The sequence below is a fragment of the Budorcas taxicolor genome, chromosome 5 (assembly GCF_023091745.1).
Source record: "Budorcas taxicolor isolate Tak-1 chromosome 5, Takin1.1, whole genome shotgun sequence".
Lineage (NCBI taxonomy): Eukaryota > Metazoa > Chordata > Mammalia > Artiodactyla > Bovidae > Budorcas > Budorcas taxicolor.
Window position 1 is genome coordinate 51,622,759 of NC_068914.1, and position 20,188 is coordinate 51,642,946.

A 20,188-nucleotide genomic window follows, 5' to 3' on the forward strand; every position below is an offset into this window, starting at 1 on the left:
GTCATGCTCAGGGGATTGGATTTTATTGTAAATGACATGGGCAGTCACTGAGTTTTAGATGAGGAGGGAGACTGTGCCTTCCGGCTGCTGTGTGGAGAATGGATTGAAGGGAGACAAGAGGAAACAGGCAGACCAATGAACACACTTAATATCAGGGGCAACAATAGTGGACTTCCGTTTAGAGTTGACAGTGTAAATGGAGAGAAGGGGAAAGACCTAGGATGTATTATAAAGACAGAATGGACAGAACTCATCAATAAATTGAATATAGGGATGAAGAAAAAAGAGATGTCAAGGATGATTCCCAGGTTTCTGGTTTAAGTAACTGGTGGACTGAAGTGCCATTATTGAGACAGAGAAGGCTGGGAGTGATGATAATGATTATTCCCCTGTGTTGCTTTGAGACGGCATCTGGAAAGGTCTAGATATTTCCTGGGGTCAGTTGGTCCATAAACAAGAACTATTTATGGAAATTATATTCTGGTTTAGCATGATAACATAGACATCAACGACATTGCTGCTAGTGCATATGGTAGTAATGGCAAACTTCTTTAAAACTTCAGATAATGGATTTCTTTTTGTTTCACTAGGAAGTAGTATCTTAGAAAAAATTTGAATATTACATAATAATGCTACTGGATTGTGAAGGGAACCATAAATTTAAAGAAAAAACCTTTTACTGGTATATAGCAGACACTGAAAGAATGTGATATACATATACTGAAATTTTATATGAACAAATTCTTTTGAAAGAGAGCATCAGTATTAGAGGGAATTTTGGGAAAAAGTCTTCCCTGGTGACTCAGATGGTAAATAATCTGCCTACAGTGCAGGAGACCTGGGTCCTGTACCTGGGTCAGGAAGATCCCCTGGAGAAGGAAATGGCAACCCACTCCAGTATTCTTTCCCGGGAAATCCCATGGACAGAGGAGCCTGATGGGCTGCAGTCCATAGGGTCACAAAGAGTGGGACACGACTGAGTCCCCAACATACACATAGAGAGCGGATTATTCTGAGTCAGGAAGGACTTGATCACACACTGAATTCTAAGAATGTCAGTTTATCTTAAAATTCGTATGTAGTCTCAAAAGATCTCGAATAGTCAAAATCATCTTGAAAAACAAAGTTGGAAGTCTCACACTTCCTGGTCTCAAAACATACTGCATAACTAAGATAAAAATAATGTGGTGCAAGGAGATCCAACTAGTCCATTCTGAAGGAGATCAGCCCTGGGATTTCTTTGGAAGGAATGATGCTAAAGCTGAAGCTCCAGTATTTTGGCCACCTCATGAGACGAGTTGACTCATTGGAAAAGACTTTGATGCTGGGAGGGATTGGGGGTAGGACGAGAAGGAGATGACCGAGGATGAGATGGCTGGATCACTGACTCGATGGACGTGAGTCTGAGTGACCTCCAGGAGTTGGTGATGGACAGGGAGGCCTGGCGTGCTGTGATTCATGGGGTCACAAAGAGTCGAACACAACTGAGTGACTGAACTGAACTGAACTGAACATAGTGAAGTGCAATGAAAGTGTTAGTTGCTCAGTCATGTCCAACTCTGAGACCCCATGTACTGCAGCGTGCAAGGCTCCCCTGTTCATGGAATTCTCCAGGCAAGATGGAGTGGGATGCCATTCCCATCTCCAGGGGAATCTTCCCGACCCAGGAATTGAACCCAAGTCTCCTGAATTTCCGGCTGATTACCATCTGAGCCAATGGGAAAGAATAGAGCCAGAAATAAACTCTAACTCTTGCTTAAATGGTCAAATAATTTTTGATAAGGGTGCCAAGACCATTCAATGGAGAAAGGACAGTGTTTTCAACAAATGGTATTGGGAAAAGTGGATACTTACCTGCAAAAGAATGAAGTTAGACCTTATACCCTTATACCATAAATATTAACAAAAACATGAATCAAAGACCCATAAGACCTAAAACTTTAAAAGACTTAGAGGAAGGCATAGACGAAAAGCTTCATGACATTAGATTTGGCAATGATTTCATAAAAATGACACCAAAAAGCAAAGGCAACAAAAGACAAAATAAATAAATTGGATTTCATCCAAAGTAAAGGCTTTTGTACATCAAAGGACTATATCAACAGAGTGAAAATGCAACCCACAGAATGGGAAAAACGTACTTGCAAGTCATATGTCTGATTAAGATATTAATATTCAGAATATATGAAAAACCACTACAACTCAGCAACAGAAAGCATACAGCCCAATTAAGAAACAGACTAGAATGTCATTGAAACATGTATAATATCATATATGAAACGAATCGCCAGTCCAGGTTTGATGCATGATACTGGATGCTTGGGGCTGGCGCACTGAGACGACCCAGAGGGATGGTATGGGGAGGGAGGAGGGAGGGGGGTTCAGGATGGGGAACATGTGTATACCTGTGGTGGATTCATGCTGATGTATGGCAAAACCAATACAATATTGTAAAGTAATTAACCTCCAATTAAAATAAATAAATTTATATATATATATTTTTAAATTTTTATTTTAACTTTATTTTACTTTACAATACTGTATTGGTTTTGCCATACATTGACATGAATCCACCGCGGGTATACATGCGATCCCAAACATGAACCCCCCTCCCACCTCCCTCCCCACAACATCCCTCTGGGTCATCCCCGAGCACCAGCCCCAAGCATGCTGTATCCTGCATCAGACATAGACTGGTGATTCGATTCTTACATGATAGTATACATGTTTCAATGCCATTCTCCCAAATCATCCCACCGTCTCCCTCTCCCTCTGAGTCCAAAAGTCCGCTATACACATCTGTGTCTTTTTTGCTGTCTTGCATACAGGAAAACAGTGTGGAGATTCCTTAAAAAATTGCAAATAGAACTGCCATATGACCCAGCAATCCCACTGCTGGGCTAACACACCGAGGAAACCAGAATTGAAAGAGACACATGTACCACAATGTTCATCACAGCACTGTTTATAATAAATTTGTATTTTTAAAAAAAGAAACAGACGAATAACTTGAGTAGGCATTTCTCCCGATAAGAGTTACAAATAACCTAAACACACATGGAAGATGCTTGACATCACTAATAATTAGAGAAATGCAAATGAAAATCACAGTCAGATGCCACTTCACACCAGTTGGATTGGTCATTATAAAAAATCCAGACCATAACATGTGTCAGTGTGGATATGGAGAAATTGGAACCCTTGTGTGTTGCTGTTGGGAACATAAAATGTTGCAGCCACTGTGGAAAAGAGTATGGCAGTTTCTCAGAATATTAACAATAAAATTACTATATGATCCAGCAATTTCACTTCTTAGTATTTACCCCAAAGAATTTAAAGCAGAGACTTAAATGGATATTTGTACACCCACGTTCATAGCAGTTAGCAGCGTTATTCACAATAGCCAAAAAAGCTGGAAGAAATCTAAGTGTCCACTGACAGATGAATAGATTTTCAAACTGTGGCATAAACAACAGAAATTTACTGTATGATGCAGGGAGCTCAAAGCCAGTGCTCAATGATAATCTAGAGCAGTGGTATGGGGTGGGAGGTGGGAGGGGACATATGTATACCTATGGCTGATCCATGTTGATATAAAGCAGAAACAAACACAGTATTGTAAAGTAATCATCCCCCAATTAAAAATAAATAAATGTTTACTAATTAAAATTAAATGAAATTAAACATTCAGCTCCTCAAAATATATAACACATACATACAGAGGAATGTTGCTTAGCCTTACAAAGGGAGAAAATTTTGGCATATGCTACAACATGAAAGAACCTGGAGGACATCATGCTAAGCGAAATAGGCCAGTCACAGAAGGGCAAGTGGTGTATGATTTCACGTATATGAAATACCTGAAGTGATCAGATTCATAGGGACAGGAAATGAAACGTTGGTTACAGGGAGAGGGAGGATGGGAGAATGGGGCCTTATTGTTTAATGGGTATGAAGTTTCAATTTGGGAAAATGAAAAAAATTCTGGGATGCATAGTGTGATGGTGACGCAACAGTGTGAATGTCCCTAATGCCGCTGAACTGTACACTTAAAGTGGTTAAAATGGGGACTTCCCTGGTGGTCCAGTGAGTCCCTGGGTGGCTGAGACAGTAAAGAATCTGCTTGCAATGCCGAAGACCTGGGTTCCATCCCTGGATCGGGAAGGTCCCCTGGATAAGGAAATGGCAATCTACTCTAGTATTCTTGTCTGGGAAATCCCATGAACAGAGATGCCTGGTGGGTCTTAAAGGGTCGGAAACGACTGAGGGACTGACACTTGCCCACGGATAAGAATCCACCTGCTGATGCAGAGGATGCGGGTTCCACCCCGGGTCAGGGATCTAAGATCCCATATACCACAGGGCAACTAATCCTGTATGCTTCAACCAGAAAGCCCACATACCACAACTAGAGAAAAGCCTGCATGCCGCAACTAAGCCTGGATGCCGCCAAACAATAAAATAAATAAGTGATACTAATAAAAAAAAACTAGCCTGATCATTTCCTACTACCTCCTGTGGCTTCATGGCTCCTTGATCCATCTTTTTAAAAAATGGTTAAAAATGGGAAGCTTTATGTTGTATTTATTTTACCACAATAAAAATAAGAACAATGGGCAGTGGGCTGGATTTGCCCATAGGCCATAGTCTGTGGACTCCTGATCTCTGTGAACTGTTAAATTCACTAGCAGCGTGTCTTTGTGAAAATTAGCGAATTGCATTGTGGTTTTCCTATGGAAATAGAACCTTCCTTATAGAGTTATGGCTTCCCTAGTGGCTCAGACAGTACAAAATCTACCTACAATGAGGGAGACCCAGGTTTGATTCCTGGGTTGGTAAGATCCCCTGGAGAAGGGAATAGCTACCCACTCCAGGATTCTTGCCTGGAGAATTCCATGGGCAGAGGAGTCTGGTGAGCTACAGTCCATGGGGTTGCAAAGAATTTGACACAACTGAGTGACTTTCATTTTCAAGTTTAAATAAGATCATGCAATATTTACCAAAATCCCTAATGATAAAAATCCCTAGAAGTCCTTGCTAAAGGACTTGTTTCCAGCTTCAGCACAGACCTGGTGAATCAGAATCTCCAAGATTAAGACTCTGAGAAGCTAAAGCAACACTAGGAAAATCTGGAAAATAATGAAAAAAGGAAAAAATGCACATTAAAACACTTAGTATGCCGCCTTGCCATAGTCAGCGGTCAGTAAACAAATGTACCTTATTTTTTTTCCTTAAATCCATAACTCCTTTGACCAAATTTCCATATTACACCCTTTTTCTATTTTTCTCCCTTCCATTTTTGTATTCCTAATGTCTAAAGTATAGTCTGAATCTTCACAAGGGATAAGTGCATTCTGTGAGCTGTTGGACAGTGAGCCTCATGCCCCAGGAGAGATTCTCTAAGACAGATTGTTGAAGGTGTCATTTAAAAGAGTAAGAAAATTTGCCTCCCTGCAGTGAAGGCTGCAGATTAGAATGCCTGCTGGGGCCAGGCAGCAACTTCCATGAGTGAGGCAGGCCCTGCTGGTATTGTAGAGTTCTATAGAGTGCCTTGCATTTCCGAAGGGAAACCTGTATGTCTGTTGTATTCCACTGCATAGAATGCATTTTATGCATTCCACTCAGAGTCTGCCTTTATGTATAGCTTTCCGAAAGAAAACAGAAGCCTGAACTTTTAAAACGTTATTAGCACATTTTGATTATTTTTCTTAGCCCTTCGACCCCAAGGTGCCTGTTGTTGTTCAGTTGCTAAGTCGCGTCTGACTCGGTGACCCCATGGACTACAGTACAACAGGCTTCCCTGTCCTTCATTATCTCTTGGAGTTTGCTCAGATTCATGTCCATTGAGTCAGTGATGCTATCTAACCATCTCATCCTCTGCCACCCTATTCTCCTTTGCCTTCAGTCTTTCCCAGCATCAGGATCTTTTCCAGTGAATTGGCTCTTTGCAGCAGTTGGCCACAGTATTTAGAGCTTCAACTTCAGCATCAGTCCTTCCAAAGAGTATTCAATGTAGATTTCCTTTAGGATTGACTGGTTTGATCCCTTTGCAATCCAAGGGACTCTCAAGAGTCTTCTCTAGCTCCACAATTTGAAGATATAAATTCTTCAGCACTCAGCCTTGCTTATAGTCCAGTTCTCACATATATATATGACTACTGGAAAAACCATAGCTTTGACTATGAGAACCTTTGTCAGCAAAGTGATGCCTTTGCTTTTTAACATGCTGTCTGGGTTTGTCATAGCTTTCCTTCCAAGGAGCAAGTGTGTCAAGGTTCCTACCATGGACCAATTCATTCAGTGATGGTTAAGTTTCCAATTTCTCTGAGTCTTAGGGGTAAACGACCAGTAAAAGAGAAGTCTTTGCCAGGGACCAGAAGGAAGAGGGACCAATGAGATTAGGCCTGGCTCTGACAGGAATTCAAGCCGGGTTGGTGATAGTGGTGGGTGAGGGCAGTGGCAATCCTATAGAAAGACCCTTCCCCGGTTAGAAGGCACGGCTGCTCTGGCAGGCACAGTCTTCTTGGTTGTTCAGTTCAGTTCAGTCGCTCAGTTGTGCCTGACTCTTTGCGACCCCATGAACCTCAGCATGCCAGGCCTCCCTGTCCATCACCAACTCCCGGATTTCACCCAAACCCATGTCCATTGAGTTGGTGATGCCATCCAACCATCTCATCCTCTGTCATCCCCTTCTCCTGCCCTCAATCTTTCCCAGCATCAGGGTCTTTTCAAATGAGTCAGCTCTTCGCATCAGGGGGCCAATGTATTGGAGTTTTAGCTTCAACATCAGTCCTTCCAATGAGCACCCAGGACTGATCTCCTTTAGGATGGACTGGTTGGATCTCCTTGCAGTCCAAGGGACTATCAAGAGTCTTCTCCAACACCACAGTTCAAAAGCATCAAGTCTTCTGTGCTTAGCTTTCTTTACAGTCTAACTTTCACATCCATACATGACCACTGGAAAAACCATAGCCTTGACTAGACGGACCTTTGTTGATAAAGTAATATCTCTGCTTTTTAATATGCAGTCTAGGTTGGCCATAACTTTCCTTCCAAGGAGTAAGAGTCTTTTAATTTCATGGCTGCAATCACCATCTGCAGTGATTTTGGAGCCCCCCCAAATAAAGTCAGCCACTGTGTCCACTGTTTCCCCATCAATTTCCCATGAAGTGATGGGACCAGATGCCATGATCTTCGTTTTCTGAATGTTGAGCTTTAAGCCAACTCTTTCACTCTCCTCTTTCACTTTCATCCAGAGGCTTTTTAGTTCTTCCATAAGGGTGGTGTCATCTGCATATCTGAGGTTATTGATATTTCTCCTGGCAATCTTGATTCAGGCAATCTTCTTGGTTGAGAGATGTCCTAATACCTACCCATCCCCACTTGCTTTTCCTGGATGGGGCCCTTGGCAGGAATCCACTACAAGCACATCCTAGCCTGGGGGGCACACTAACATCCCTAGGTGGGGGGAATGCCTTAACTGTGAGGCCACCTGAGGGCCAGCTGGAGGTGAAGGTCTGAAACAAGGAGGTGGGTAGTTATTACTACTTTCTTCATTATTCACAACACTAAAAATTAGGGTTCCTAAACATCTTTAGTTTCCAGCGTTGATTGGGCAATTCACCCATACCTGTGGCTGAGTTAAAGACTTTAAATGGCCTGTGTTTAATTCTTCTGGCCAGTTCAGAAGGCACTTTGCAACCACTGGAAATCAGCATATTTTACAAATCAATTAATGAAGGTACCTTGTTCTGTACTTCTTCCTCCCTCCCTCTCTCCCTCCTTGCCTCCCTCTCTTCCTGCCTTCCTTTTTTTTTTTTTTTTAAGAAAGTTATTGGTCTGATTGACCAGGATAACTCAGTGGTTAGTGTCTGACTTTTAGGCAGACATTTGGGAAGCTTCCTCATAATAATCTTTCAGAGAAGAGTAGAAATACACCTTGTACAGTAGGACAAGCAGGCTTTTAATCAGAGACTTGGGTGGAAAAAAGAAATGCTTATCAAATTTATGGATAAACCTTGACAAGATAACTAACATATTAGGCAATGGTATTGAGATCCAAGGTTTCTATGGAATAAGTCTTGAGCCTAACAGAATGGTCACATTGAGAACATGTAACTTCATGAAGGGCACATGCTGATTGCTTTACTGGGAATACCCTTGATCACTCCCCTCAGGGATTTCCTTGGCTACCTTCTTGTTCTTTGAGACCCAGCTTGAGAATTACAATCTCTTGTGAACACTTCTCCACCTCTCCCCAACCCAGGCTGACTGAGGATGATAGGCTGATACCAGTAATGCTCTTGTTCTTCCTTCTTTGCATACTTTCATCACACTCTAAGAAAATCAAGTTGTTTGGCTTGTCTTCCCTCCCAATCCCCCTCAGCTCTGACCTTTTTGAAAGTGGAGCCTGTTGATTTCTATAAACTTAAAACTAATAAAAATGCTAGACTAAATATTTAGGGCATTTAATATCTTTGAATGTATGAATGACTTATCTGCTGGTAAAAAAGAAAGTAATACAAAGAAACAAACAACACCCAATTGTACAGTTAAGGGAAAAGGGAAATATGTCTTAGAAGTAGGATGTAAAATTTCTTAAGTAGTGACTGGATGTCAAGGAGACTCATGTAAACTTGTCTGTGCTAGAAAGAAGCACTGTGTTTAGAATAACTGGAGATTAAGCTTGCTCTGTGGTGGGAATATTCCACTTAGAGTCACGATATAGTCCATCTCTGGTCCTCATGCCTCAAATGAGACATAAACCAATTGTAGTGTATTCAGCAACTTGGAGAAAGATGATTTGGGCAATTTGATGACTGATTTCACATATTTGAGTGACATTGTAAGAAAAGGCAATAGAGTTGCACTTTAGAAATCAAGGGGAAGACTGGAACCAGCTGGAACATTTTGCTAGGAAACGAACTATGGATCCCATGACTTCATTATGATACACTCCGCCTGATTGTCCAGTCTGCAACAGCTCAGCCACTGAGAAACTGGTTGTGGCAAACAAAGCGATTTAGCGATGGAATTAGTGATGCGTGCTAAGTCACCTCAGTCCTGTCTGAGTCTGCGACCCTGTGGACTGTAGTCCACCAGGCTCCTCTGTCCATGGGATTCTCCAGACAAGAATACCGGAGTTTATTGCCATGCCCTCCTCCAGGGGATCTTCCCGACCCAGGGATCGAACCTGTGTCTCCTGCAGCTCCTGCATTGGCAGGCAGGTTCTTTACCACGGGCACCACCTGGGAAGCTACTATCAGAAGTGATAGTTCTCTTGTAAACCTATGGGTAATGAAATTGTACTACTTTTAGATTTTGGATTTTTAAGCTACTATTTTACATGACATTTTATGAAAGAACTGGGATGGCTTTTAGAGATGTTGCTGAGACAGTGATCAGGTTTTTCTTGTGGTCAAAGGGCAAAGGAAAGTAAAGCAAAATTGCAGGTGGTAGTGACATGAAATTAACTACCTCCTTGTTGTGACAGAAAATCCAAACACAAAATCCACTATTTAAGTTCCTAAATTCATTCTATTTCTATTTATTTAAAAAGTTTTATTTATTAATTTTGACTGTGGTGAGTCTTTGTGCTGCACGCGAGCTCTCTCTAGCTGTGATGAGCAGGACTGCTCTCTAGTTGTGGGGTGTGGGAGTCTCATTGTGGTGGCTTCTCTTGTTGTGGAGCACAGGTTCTAGGGCGTGTGGGCTCAGTAGTTGCAGCATGCAGTCTCTAGAGCTCAGGCTCAGTAGTTGTGGCACATGGGGTTAGTTTCCCGGCAGTACATGGAATCTTCCCAGAGCAGGGGTTGAACTCGTGTCTCCTGCATTGGCAGGCAGATTCTTAGCCACTGGACCACCAGGGAAGTCCTCTAAATTCATTCTAAATAGCTGCTGTTCTGTAAAATCAAGGCCATTTACCTACAACAGAGACTGCTCTGATTTAGTACTGGAAAAAGCACTGTTTGGAGCCCAATGCTCAACCTGCTGTATACTGAATATGGAGCTTTGGGAAACTGGGAGGTTATCATTGATAAAATGAATCAATCTCATTTATATTTTGTTACCAGTTTTTCATGCGCTCATTTGTATTTTTGTATACTATTTAGTTCTGGGCAATTTTGTCATATGTGTATGTGTTGTTCAGTTGCTCGGTTGTGTCCCACTCTTTGCAACCCCATGGGCTGCAGCACGCCAGGCCTCCCTGTGCTTCACCATCTCCCAGAACTTGCTCAAGCTCATGTACTTTGAGTTGATGAGGCCATCCAACCATCTCATCCTCTGCTGTCCCCTCCTACTCCTGCCTTCAATCTTTCCCAGCATCAGGGTCTTTTCCAATGAGTTGGCTCTTTGCATCAGATTGCCAAAGTATTGGAGCTTCAGCATCAGTCCTTCCAATGAGTATTCAGAATTGATTTCCTTTAGGATTGACTGGTTTGATCTTCTTGCAATCCAAGGGGCTCGCGAGAGTCTTCTCCAACATCACAGTTCAGAAGCATCAATTCTTTGGCATTCAGTTTTCTTAACGGTCCAACTCTCACATCCATACATGACCACTGGAAAAACCATAGCTTTAACTAGACAGGCCTTTGTTGTCATACGTGTAGATTCATATGAAAACATCAGCATGTTCTGTCTCAAGGATTTCTTGGGCTACCTATTTATAGCTAGAAGTACTTATTCCTTTCTTCAACCTCTGGTTACTACTCATTAGTTCTCCTCCTCTATAATTTTTTCATTTCAAGAATGCATACATAAATGAAATTATATAGTATATAATCTTTTGAGATTGACTGTTTTTCACTTAACACAATTCCCTTGAGAATCGTCCAAGTTGTTGCATGTATCAATAATTCATTCCTTTTTGAACCCTCTTACACTGTTGGTGGGAATGTAAATTGGCACAGCCACTATGGAGAATATTATGGAGATTCCTTAAAAAACTAAAAATAGAGTTACCATATGACTCAGCAATTCCATTCCTGCATATGTCCAGAAAAGCTGAAAACGCTAATCTGAGCAACCTGTGTCCATCTACAGATAAATGGATAAAGAAGATGTGCTTTATACACACACACACACACATACACAAAAATGCACAATGGATTATTACTCAGCCATAAAAAAGAATGAAATAGCACCAACTGCAGCAACATGGATGGACCTAGAGATACTAAGTGAAGTAAGTCAGACAGAGAAAGACAAATACATGATAGCACTTACATGTGGAATCAAAAACACATGATACAAATGAGCTTATTTACAAAACAGAGATAGACTCACAGGCATAGTAAATAAACTTACAGTTACCAAAGGGTAAATATTGGGGAGGATGGATAAATGAGGAATTTAGAATTAATATATATACACTACTATATATAAAATAGAAAAACAAGAACCTACTGTATCTATATAGCTCAAGGAATTATATTCAATGTCTTGTAATAACCTATAATGGAAAAGAGTCTGAAAAAGAATATGTGTGTGTGTGTGTGTGTGTGTGTGTGTGTGTGTGTGTGTGTGTGTGTATATGCATGCATGCATGCTAATTCACGCTAAGTCACTTCAGTCATGTCCAACTCCTTGTGACCCTATGGACAGGCTCCTCTGTCTATGGGGATTCTCCAGGCAAGAATACTGGAGTGGGTTGCTGTGCTCTCCTCCAGGGGATTTTCCTGACCCAGGGATCAAACCCAGATCTCTTACATCTCCTGCATTGGAAGACAGGTTCTTTACAACTAGGGCCACCTGGGAAGCCCATATATATGTGTGTATATATACGTATATGTGTGTATATATACCTATATGTGTGTGTATATACATATATGTGTGTATATACATATATGTGTGTGTGCATGGCTGTTCAGTCGTGTCCGACTCTTGCTGACCCCACTGACTGCAGTCCTCCAGGCTCCTCTGTCCATGAGGATTCTCCAGGCAAGAATACTGGAGTGGGTTGCCATGCCCTGCTTGTGTGTGTGTGTGTGTGTGACGAAATCACTTTGCTGTATACCTGAAACGTTGAGAATCAACAATACTTCCATAATGTAAAAATTCACTACTTTCTCTTGCCAATTAGTGTTTAATAATGTTACGTATCATAGTTTGCTCGCCTTTTCCAACATTGAGGGACATTTCAGTTGTTTCCAGGTTTGGGCTATAGAGAGTAATGAAGCATCTATGAATATTTGTGTACAGATTTGTGTGTGTGTGTGTGAATGTTTTCACTTGTTCCTCATTTTTTAATTAATTTGTTTGAGGTACTTAGTATTTTTAGCTAATGAATAAAGTTAATAAACAAATTATCAGTGACTAGAAAGCCTGTCTTTGTTGGAGGTATTCCTCTTGTTCAAAATAGGAATATTTTTTATATTTACAGCAGTGGAATAATTAAATAACAGTACCTGACACACAGGTATATTGTATATACACAGGTATATTGTATATTTGTATATATTATGTATATATATAAAATGTACTAACATCGTATAACTATGCCAGCTGCTGGTTAGATTGTGTGGCTGTATTTACATGGAAAAGCCGTCTATATGCTGAGAAAACACATTTGTTTATAGACTATCTCCCAAGCAACACTCTCTTCCCATTGCAACATGCGCTAAAATTTAATGCATTATCACAAATAAGTACAAACATTTGCACAATTTCCTCCATGTACCCCCTTCTCCAATTCAGAATGCACAGAAGTGTTAAAAAAAATAAAATCCTTGGCACGTGCCCAGGCCACATCAATTCTTACTCATCTAGTATCACTAAATGAGAAACTTTGCATGAGCAATCATTGGTAATGTTTCAGCAGCTAAACAATTGTTAAATACTATTAGTGAATCACATATAGTGCTGCTCACTGTATGCCAGTCACTGTTCTATGCCAGTGCTGCTTGTTTACATGAGCCAATCTCCACTAAAACTCTGGTGTGTCCACTATCAATACCCTCATTTTATTTCTGGGAACACTGAGGCACAGGTCATGATTAACTTTTCCAAAGTCTCAAAGCTGGTGTTAATAACTGGCAGGCCTGAGATGAACCCAGTCTGGCTCTAGAGTCGATCTTTTGACTCCTACACTCCTTGTATGACTGCTGCTGCTGCTGCTGCTGCTAAGTCGCTTCAGTCGTGTCCGACTCTGTGTGACCCCATAGACGGCAGCCCACCAGGCTCCCCCGTCCCTGGGATTCTCCAGACAAGAACACTGGAGTGGGTTGCCATTTCCTCCTCCAATGCATGAAAGTGAAAAGTGAAAGTGAAGTTGCTCAGTTGTTTCCAACTCTTTGTGAACCCGTGGACTGCAGCCTACCAGGCTCCTCCATCCATGGGGTTTTCCAGGCAAGAGTACTGGAGTGGGGTGCCATCGCCTTCTCTGCCTTGTAAGACTAGAATCAGTAAATCTGAAGAAGCCAACACCCCAAAATATTTTCGTTAAAATTGGTGTTCTGGAATCTTCACTTGTTAGAATGGAATAAGAACATCCAACTTTCCTTCAACTAATCTAAATTTTTTCAGAACTGTGGTGCAGGCACTCCCAGCGAAAGCTTAAGTGCTGCTCACCTTAATTAGACCCATCAGGTCAGGTTCACTCAGGTGTGTCTGGAAGAAGGTCTGATAAAACTTGATAGTGAGATTAGTCCAAGACAAGAGAGAATTAACAACAAGCTTGGTAATTCGAAGTGAGAACCAATTTTGAGTACAACAAACTGTTTGCTACTGAGATTTGCTTTTCAACACGATGCCCATGAATGAATCTCTAGGAGACTGAGGGCTGAAGATAAAACAGAAAAATTCATTTTTACTAAATACTCAGGCATTAAGAGCAGTAAGCACCATTGCATAGATGTCCATTAACAAAGAGCATAGTTCAACCAATGGAGAGATGGATAATGTGGGTGCGGGAACTTGGTATATTTAGGTACATGGAACTTTGGTATATTTAGGGTATTGAACTGTTAATAATACTGGTGTCTTCAGCTAAACACTGCTTCTAGTACCCTGGGAATACTCAAGACCTTTCATAGCAGTACCTGAAAAAATCCAGTGTCTGAGTCTAGGGCTATGATGTCTGAGGTCAATGGAGTCTTTGGTAACGTGAGACAGTGCTTTGTGTCACTAGAGTACTGTGCCTTGGTGCAGAAATTAGCACCATGGACAGCAGGTGCTGGCGGTGTGCTGGGGCACCACCCTCACAGGCTGCACTCAGTGGAAGATTCAGTATTAGATACTCCAAATGGTGCTGAAGAAGTGTGCAGGAAAAGTGGTGGGCACCGGGTGGAAGCAGAGAGAGTGTGTTTATTCTCAGAAAAATCTGGGGATGGGAAGGGGAAATTTAGAGAATAGAGGCTCTCTTAAATAAGATAGGGCTACAGCTATAGAGATACTGTTTATCACTATCAATGTTGTTGTTATTATTATTTATGTGACTCTGAGACATTGATATTATCAAGAGAAAATCCAGGTTACTAATGTAGTTGCCATCTCTAAGAATAGGTTAGGAAGCTTTTTGTCTTGTTTATTTTTAGTATAGTCTTGACTGAAGAAGAAAGATGTCTTAGATTTTGAGCTCAGCCATATAATGAATGAAAATGTGTTTGGATTCAGGAACAATATTCTACTTTTCCTTTAATTTTGACTGAAGTATGAAAGAGATGCAAAGTACATACTCACAACCAATGTTTCCCCCTGATTTAGAGAACTCTTTAGAAGCTGGCTGAATAACAGAAAATGTTTTGGTTACCCATTGCTGCATAACAAAAAAGTCAATCTTAGTATTAATAGTATAAAAAAGCAACCATTTTATTATGCTGTGGATTCTATGGATATGGAATTCAGATGGGGCACAGCCAGATGATTTCTGTAATAGATGTCCATCAGAGAAACAGACAGGCAATGGCACCCCACTCCAGTACTCTTGCCTGGAAAATCCCACGGACGGAGGAGCCTGGTAGGCTGCAGTCCATGGGGTCATGAAGAGTCGGAAACAACTGAGCGACTTCACTTTCACTTTTCACTTTCACGCATTGGAGAAGGAAATGGCAACCCACTCCAGTGTTCTTGCCTGGAGAATCTCAGGGACAGCGGAGCCTGGTGGGCTGTCATCTTTGGGGTCGCACAGAGTTGGACACAACTGAAGCGACTTAGCAGCAGCAACAGCAGAGAAACAGAACAGGTAGGATACATGAATATTAAGAAACTTATTACAAGGAATTGGCTTACATGACTGTGGAGACTGGCTAAACTAGCTGGACTCTGCAAGGTAGGTGGTCAGGAAGGGCAGGCTGGAAATTCATGGGCAAGGGCTGATGCTGGTCCACAGGTAGAATTTCTTCTTCCTCAGGGAAACCTCAGTTCTTAAAGCCTTTTGACTGATTGGATTTGGCTAACCCAAATTTTTCAGGATAATCTTTTTTTTTTTTTTTTAACATAAAGCCACCTGTAGATGTTAATTATATCTTACCTTCATAGCAGCACCTACATTAATGTTTGACTAAATAAGCAGGCACTGTAGCCTAGCCAAGTTTGGCATATAAAACTGACCATCACTGTTTGTCTCTGCTCCACAATGTTCAGGAATTTAGCCAGAAAATCTGAAGTGGTTGGGGTGAGGTTGAGTGGTGTTCTGACAGGGAAACTGTCAGAAAACATCTCTACTCATGAGACTGGTACCTGACTTAAAGGCTGGGCTCAGCAGTTTCTGTCATCTGGAGCCCCTACCCATGGCCTCTCCATCTTGCTTTGGCTTCTTACAGCCTGGCAGCAGAGTTCTGAGATAAACTGAAAAGGAAGTGCACTGACAGGCAAATTGTCAAGAGAACTAGGCAGAAGTTGTGTGGCTTTTTCTGATCTAGCCCTACAAATCTGGCAATATTTACAATATTATGATATTTATAATGTAATTATAATTAAATATTATAATGTTTCTAATAATAAATATTATTATTTTTTGGAAGAGCAAATTGATTATGTTGACCAATGAGAAACTAAAGTGATGTGACTTCCTTGCAAGTCCAGTGGTTGGGACATTGCCTTCCAAAGCAGCGGGTGGTGTAGATTCAATCCTGTTGGGGGAGCTAAGATCTAACATGCCTAGTGACCAAAAAGACCAAAATATGAAACAGAAGCAATATTATAACAAAATCAATAAAGACTTTAAAAATGGTCCACATAAAAATCTTTAAAACAAACAAAGAAAAAAACCCACTAAAGTGACAAAAAGTATGGGAAGTAAACAATAACCATTGAATTCTGCTGTAATTCTGTTTTTCTTCCCTTCACTTTAAGCCAAAAGGATATAAAATTGTAGACTGTTGGTGAGTTAATTATTTTAAATTTCTTCAACAAAAACTGTATAGTTTAGCAGTAGCCCAGCATTAAATATACACATTTTTTGCAAAACCCTGAAAGTTTTAATTTTTCTGTTGACCTGAGACTAATGAAATCATTTACACTAGTCAAATTCAGGGTTTCTTTTCACTTTTCTGCCACCATGATATTTGGCTAATTCTGCTTGTAATACTCATACTTTAGATCTTTCATTCTAATGCAGCATGAAGTGAAGTTAACTCATCTCGATCCTTTGTGACTCATCAACTGGCTGAAGAACTTCTGCTTTATCATTCACCTTTCTGCATGTGTGCCTGCTCATTTGTGCCTGACCCTTTGAGACCCCATTGCCTATAACCTGCTACTTTCCTCTGTCCAAGGGATTTTCCAGGCAAGAATACTGGAGTGGGTTGTCACTCCTTTTTCCAGGGGATCTTTTTGACCCAGAGATCAAACCTCGTCTCCTATATTGGCAGGCTGATTCTTTACCACTGTGTCACCTGGGAAGTCCCCTTCACCTTCCTGAGGCATGTTCAATAATTGTGAATTTGGCCTTTATTTCTTTCCTTTGGCCTTTATTTATTTCCCCTTGGTGATGACATTTTTCAGTTACTGGATTTCAGCACCTTTCCTTTAAGTTTCAACTGAAGTCTCAATTCTTTTGTCTTTTAAAACTATGTCCTAGTTGTATTTATGAGTGCAAACATCAGAAAGACCCAAGAGGAGGGAATTGGATTCCGTCTTTGATGAAGAAGTCATATTGCATGAGAGCAGGTAGGATGGAGGATATTGTTGCGGTCATCTTCGAGAAGCACACTCTGCTATAGAAGATAAAAACGAACATCTCTGTCAATTGGAATAAGAGAAATATTTTGGAGTTCGCCAACTGTTTACCAACTTGCCTCACCACTCAAAAAAGGCAGAATTTAATAGCATTAGACATTGATCTCTGTAAATATACTGATATTTCCTCACATTCAAAAGCACATCAAGAGAGAAGTTTTTATTAAAAATGTGACAATTTGGGATGGGTCTGGACTAACCCACTTAGATTCAGTGATCTTTGAGGGTTGTATAGAAAATGGAAACTATGTTAATGGTCTATGATTGTGTAACAAATTATCACAAACTCAGTGACTTACTATGACACACATTTTATTGTCCCACAGTTTCTGTGACTCAGGAATCTAGGCATGGCTTAGCTGGGTCTCCTGTTTTAGAGTTTCTCCCAAGGCTGCAATCAAGGCTGTTGACAGGCATGCGGTCTCATCCGAGGCTTGACTGAGGCAGCAGCCTCTTCCAGGTTCATCTGATTAATGCTAGAAACTGAAACAAAGGTGTGGAAACCGGGTGGCAGGGATGATTAAGGCCATTGTAGTGTTGGCCTCTTACAGGAACGTTAGACACAATTGCTGGAGTTTGGGAGGTGTCCTGTCTTCCCAATCACAGTCTCAGTGTCAGAAAGCATTTGATATTAAGATGGGAGTGGGAGCCCAATCCAAGGTGATAAGCAAATCCCAACTGGTAGGTGAACAAGCAATGGGACATGCACAGCTCTTCTGGAGTTCTAGGTGGCCAGGCAGATAGATAGGCATAACGTCAGACTAATAGTAAGTAGCCGACTTCAGAGAAATATTTCAGTAACACGTGATAAGGGAGGAAGGGGCAGATTCTGGTTCCCTGAGGGGCCCTGACGAAAGTAAGCCAGAGACACTACATATTTATAGGAAGTAGAAACTTCCTATAAATTTACTGTAGTAGAAACTTGTATTTAGGGGAACAGAGCAAAGGCCTATTTATCAAAATTGCAGAGGAAGAGACTTTTAAATACTTGAGTTCCCACGTAGGCTTGGAATTCTGAGAGACAAGAAAAACGCGTCTTTGGATATGTCAATAAATACGCTAAATATTAATTGAGGAGGTGAAAGAGTGGGGAGACTGCTCCTCTCTAAGAGAAAAAGCACATATGGGCTCTCTGCTTATTGCCATTGGTCAAGGCCACCTGTCTACATCTGCCCAAGTAAGTAGTGCTGTGCCTGGGTGTGAGCAAGCATGGTGGTCAGATGTGGTAATGACTAGCTGCTGAACTCTGTAACTGCTCCAACAGGTAGCCAGAAGGTGGATGATGATTCCTGTATCTCCCTGCATGTCTGCTGCTGCTGAGTCACTTCAGTCGTGTCCGACTTTGTGCAACCCCATAGATGGCAGCCCTGCATGTCACTTCGTCTGTTTTTGTTGGACCACAAGCTGAAGGTGCTAATTTGGACACCATTTTTACTAACTGGAAGCTCTGATCTAATGTTCATAGTTAATCTGGTCCTTAGTTTTTAAAGATAAAGATCTTTCAATGTAATTTTTTCCCTTACCCCACCCCACCTCCCCAAGACTAGGAAAACACCTGAAAGATATTGAAATATTTTCTTGCAATTTGATAGGCACAGACTGTCTCATGCAGGTCCACTTTGCATCAGAACATAAAGGCAAAAATCCTGAAAGGTCTTTAGGTACTCATATACTGTGAAAATAATTACCTGTTGTAAGGTCTGGTAAAGGCCTTCCAGAAGCCTGAGTCCAAAGCATTTGCCAGACTCTAAAACAAATGAAATTGGTGATATCAGCGGAAAAAATGACTTAGAGCTATTTTTGATTTTGGCTTTCTTTGTAAAGTAAAGTATATTTTATGGAAAGAAAAACTTTCTGGTCATGTCTAAATAAAGTTTCTGCATGAGTTCTTTGTGATGGCAAATAATATGTGTGTGTCAGACACTTCCCTGTGGTTGGTAGTTCTCCAGTAATTTAGTGGTAATAGCTGTTAAAGCACAGATGCTGAGAAACCCAGTTCCAAAACTGTTTATTTCTCTAAAATATAGCTTTATATTTATATCTTTTCCAATTGTACATAATACTATTTTCTATTTAGATATAGATGCCCTGTTTTCTTTTTTTTTTTAAGAATATTTTTATTGAAGTATAACACCTATACCAAACTTTGCACAAATTGTAGAGGTTCAGCTTGACAAATCACGAAGTGAATACTTTTAGGTAAGCAACATTAGATCAAGAATTAGAATATTACCTGGATCCAACTGTCTTACTTTCCTTTCTCTGCAGAGAAAACTATTATCTGGACTTTTAACAGTATGCATTTGTTTTGTGTCTTTGTACTTTATATAAATGAAGTCTTAGCTACTCTTTTATGTCTGGCATTTTTCATACTGTTTGTTTAGAAAATTCATTCATGTTGCTGTGTATAGCAGTAGTTCATTTTTATTGTTGTATAGTATTCCACTGTGTAAATATAATACAGATTATTCATTAATTCTGCTATTTGATGGAAATAGCCTTCCCTGGTGGCTCAGACGGTAAAGCGTCTGTCTACAATGCGGGAGACCTGGGTTCGAGCCCTGGGTTGGGAAGATCCTCTGGAGAAGGAAATGGCAATCCACTCCAGTACTATTGCCTGGAAAATCCCATGGACAGAGGAGCCTGGTAGGCTATCATCTACGGGGTTGCAAAGAGTCGAACATGACTGAACGACTTCAATTTCACGTTCAGTTTGGGGCTATTATCAATAACACTGCTATGTAAATTCTTCTGCATGGCTTCTGATATACATTTCTGTGGAGTAAAAACCTAAGAGTAGAATTGCTTGTTATAGGGCATGAGAAGTTAACTTTAGTAGACACTCCCAAACATTTTTTGAAAGGGTTGTACAATGTATATGTCCACCACAAAATGCTCTGATAGGAAAAACTGGGCTCACCTCTCCATGTTTTCCTTCTCTCTCGGATATTTGTGACCTCAGTCCTCACTGCTTTGGAACGTCTCATATGTCTTTAATCAAATCTTTAGG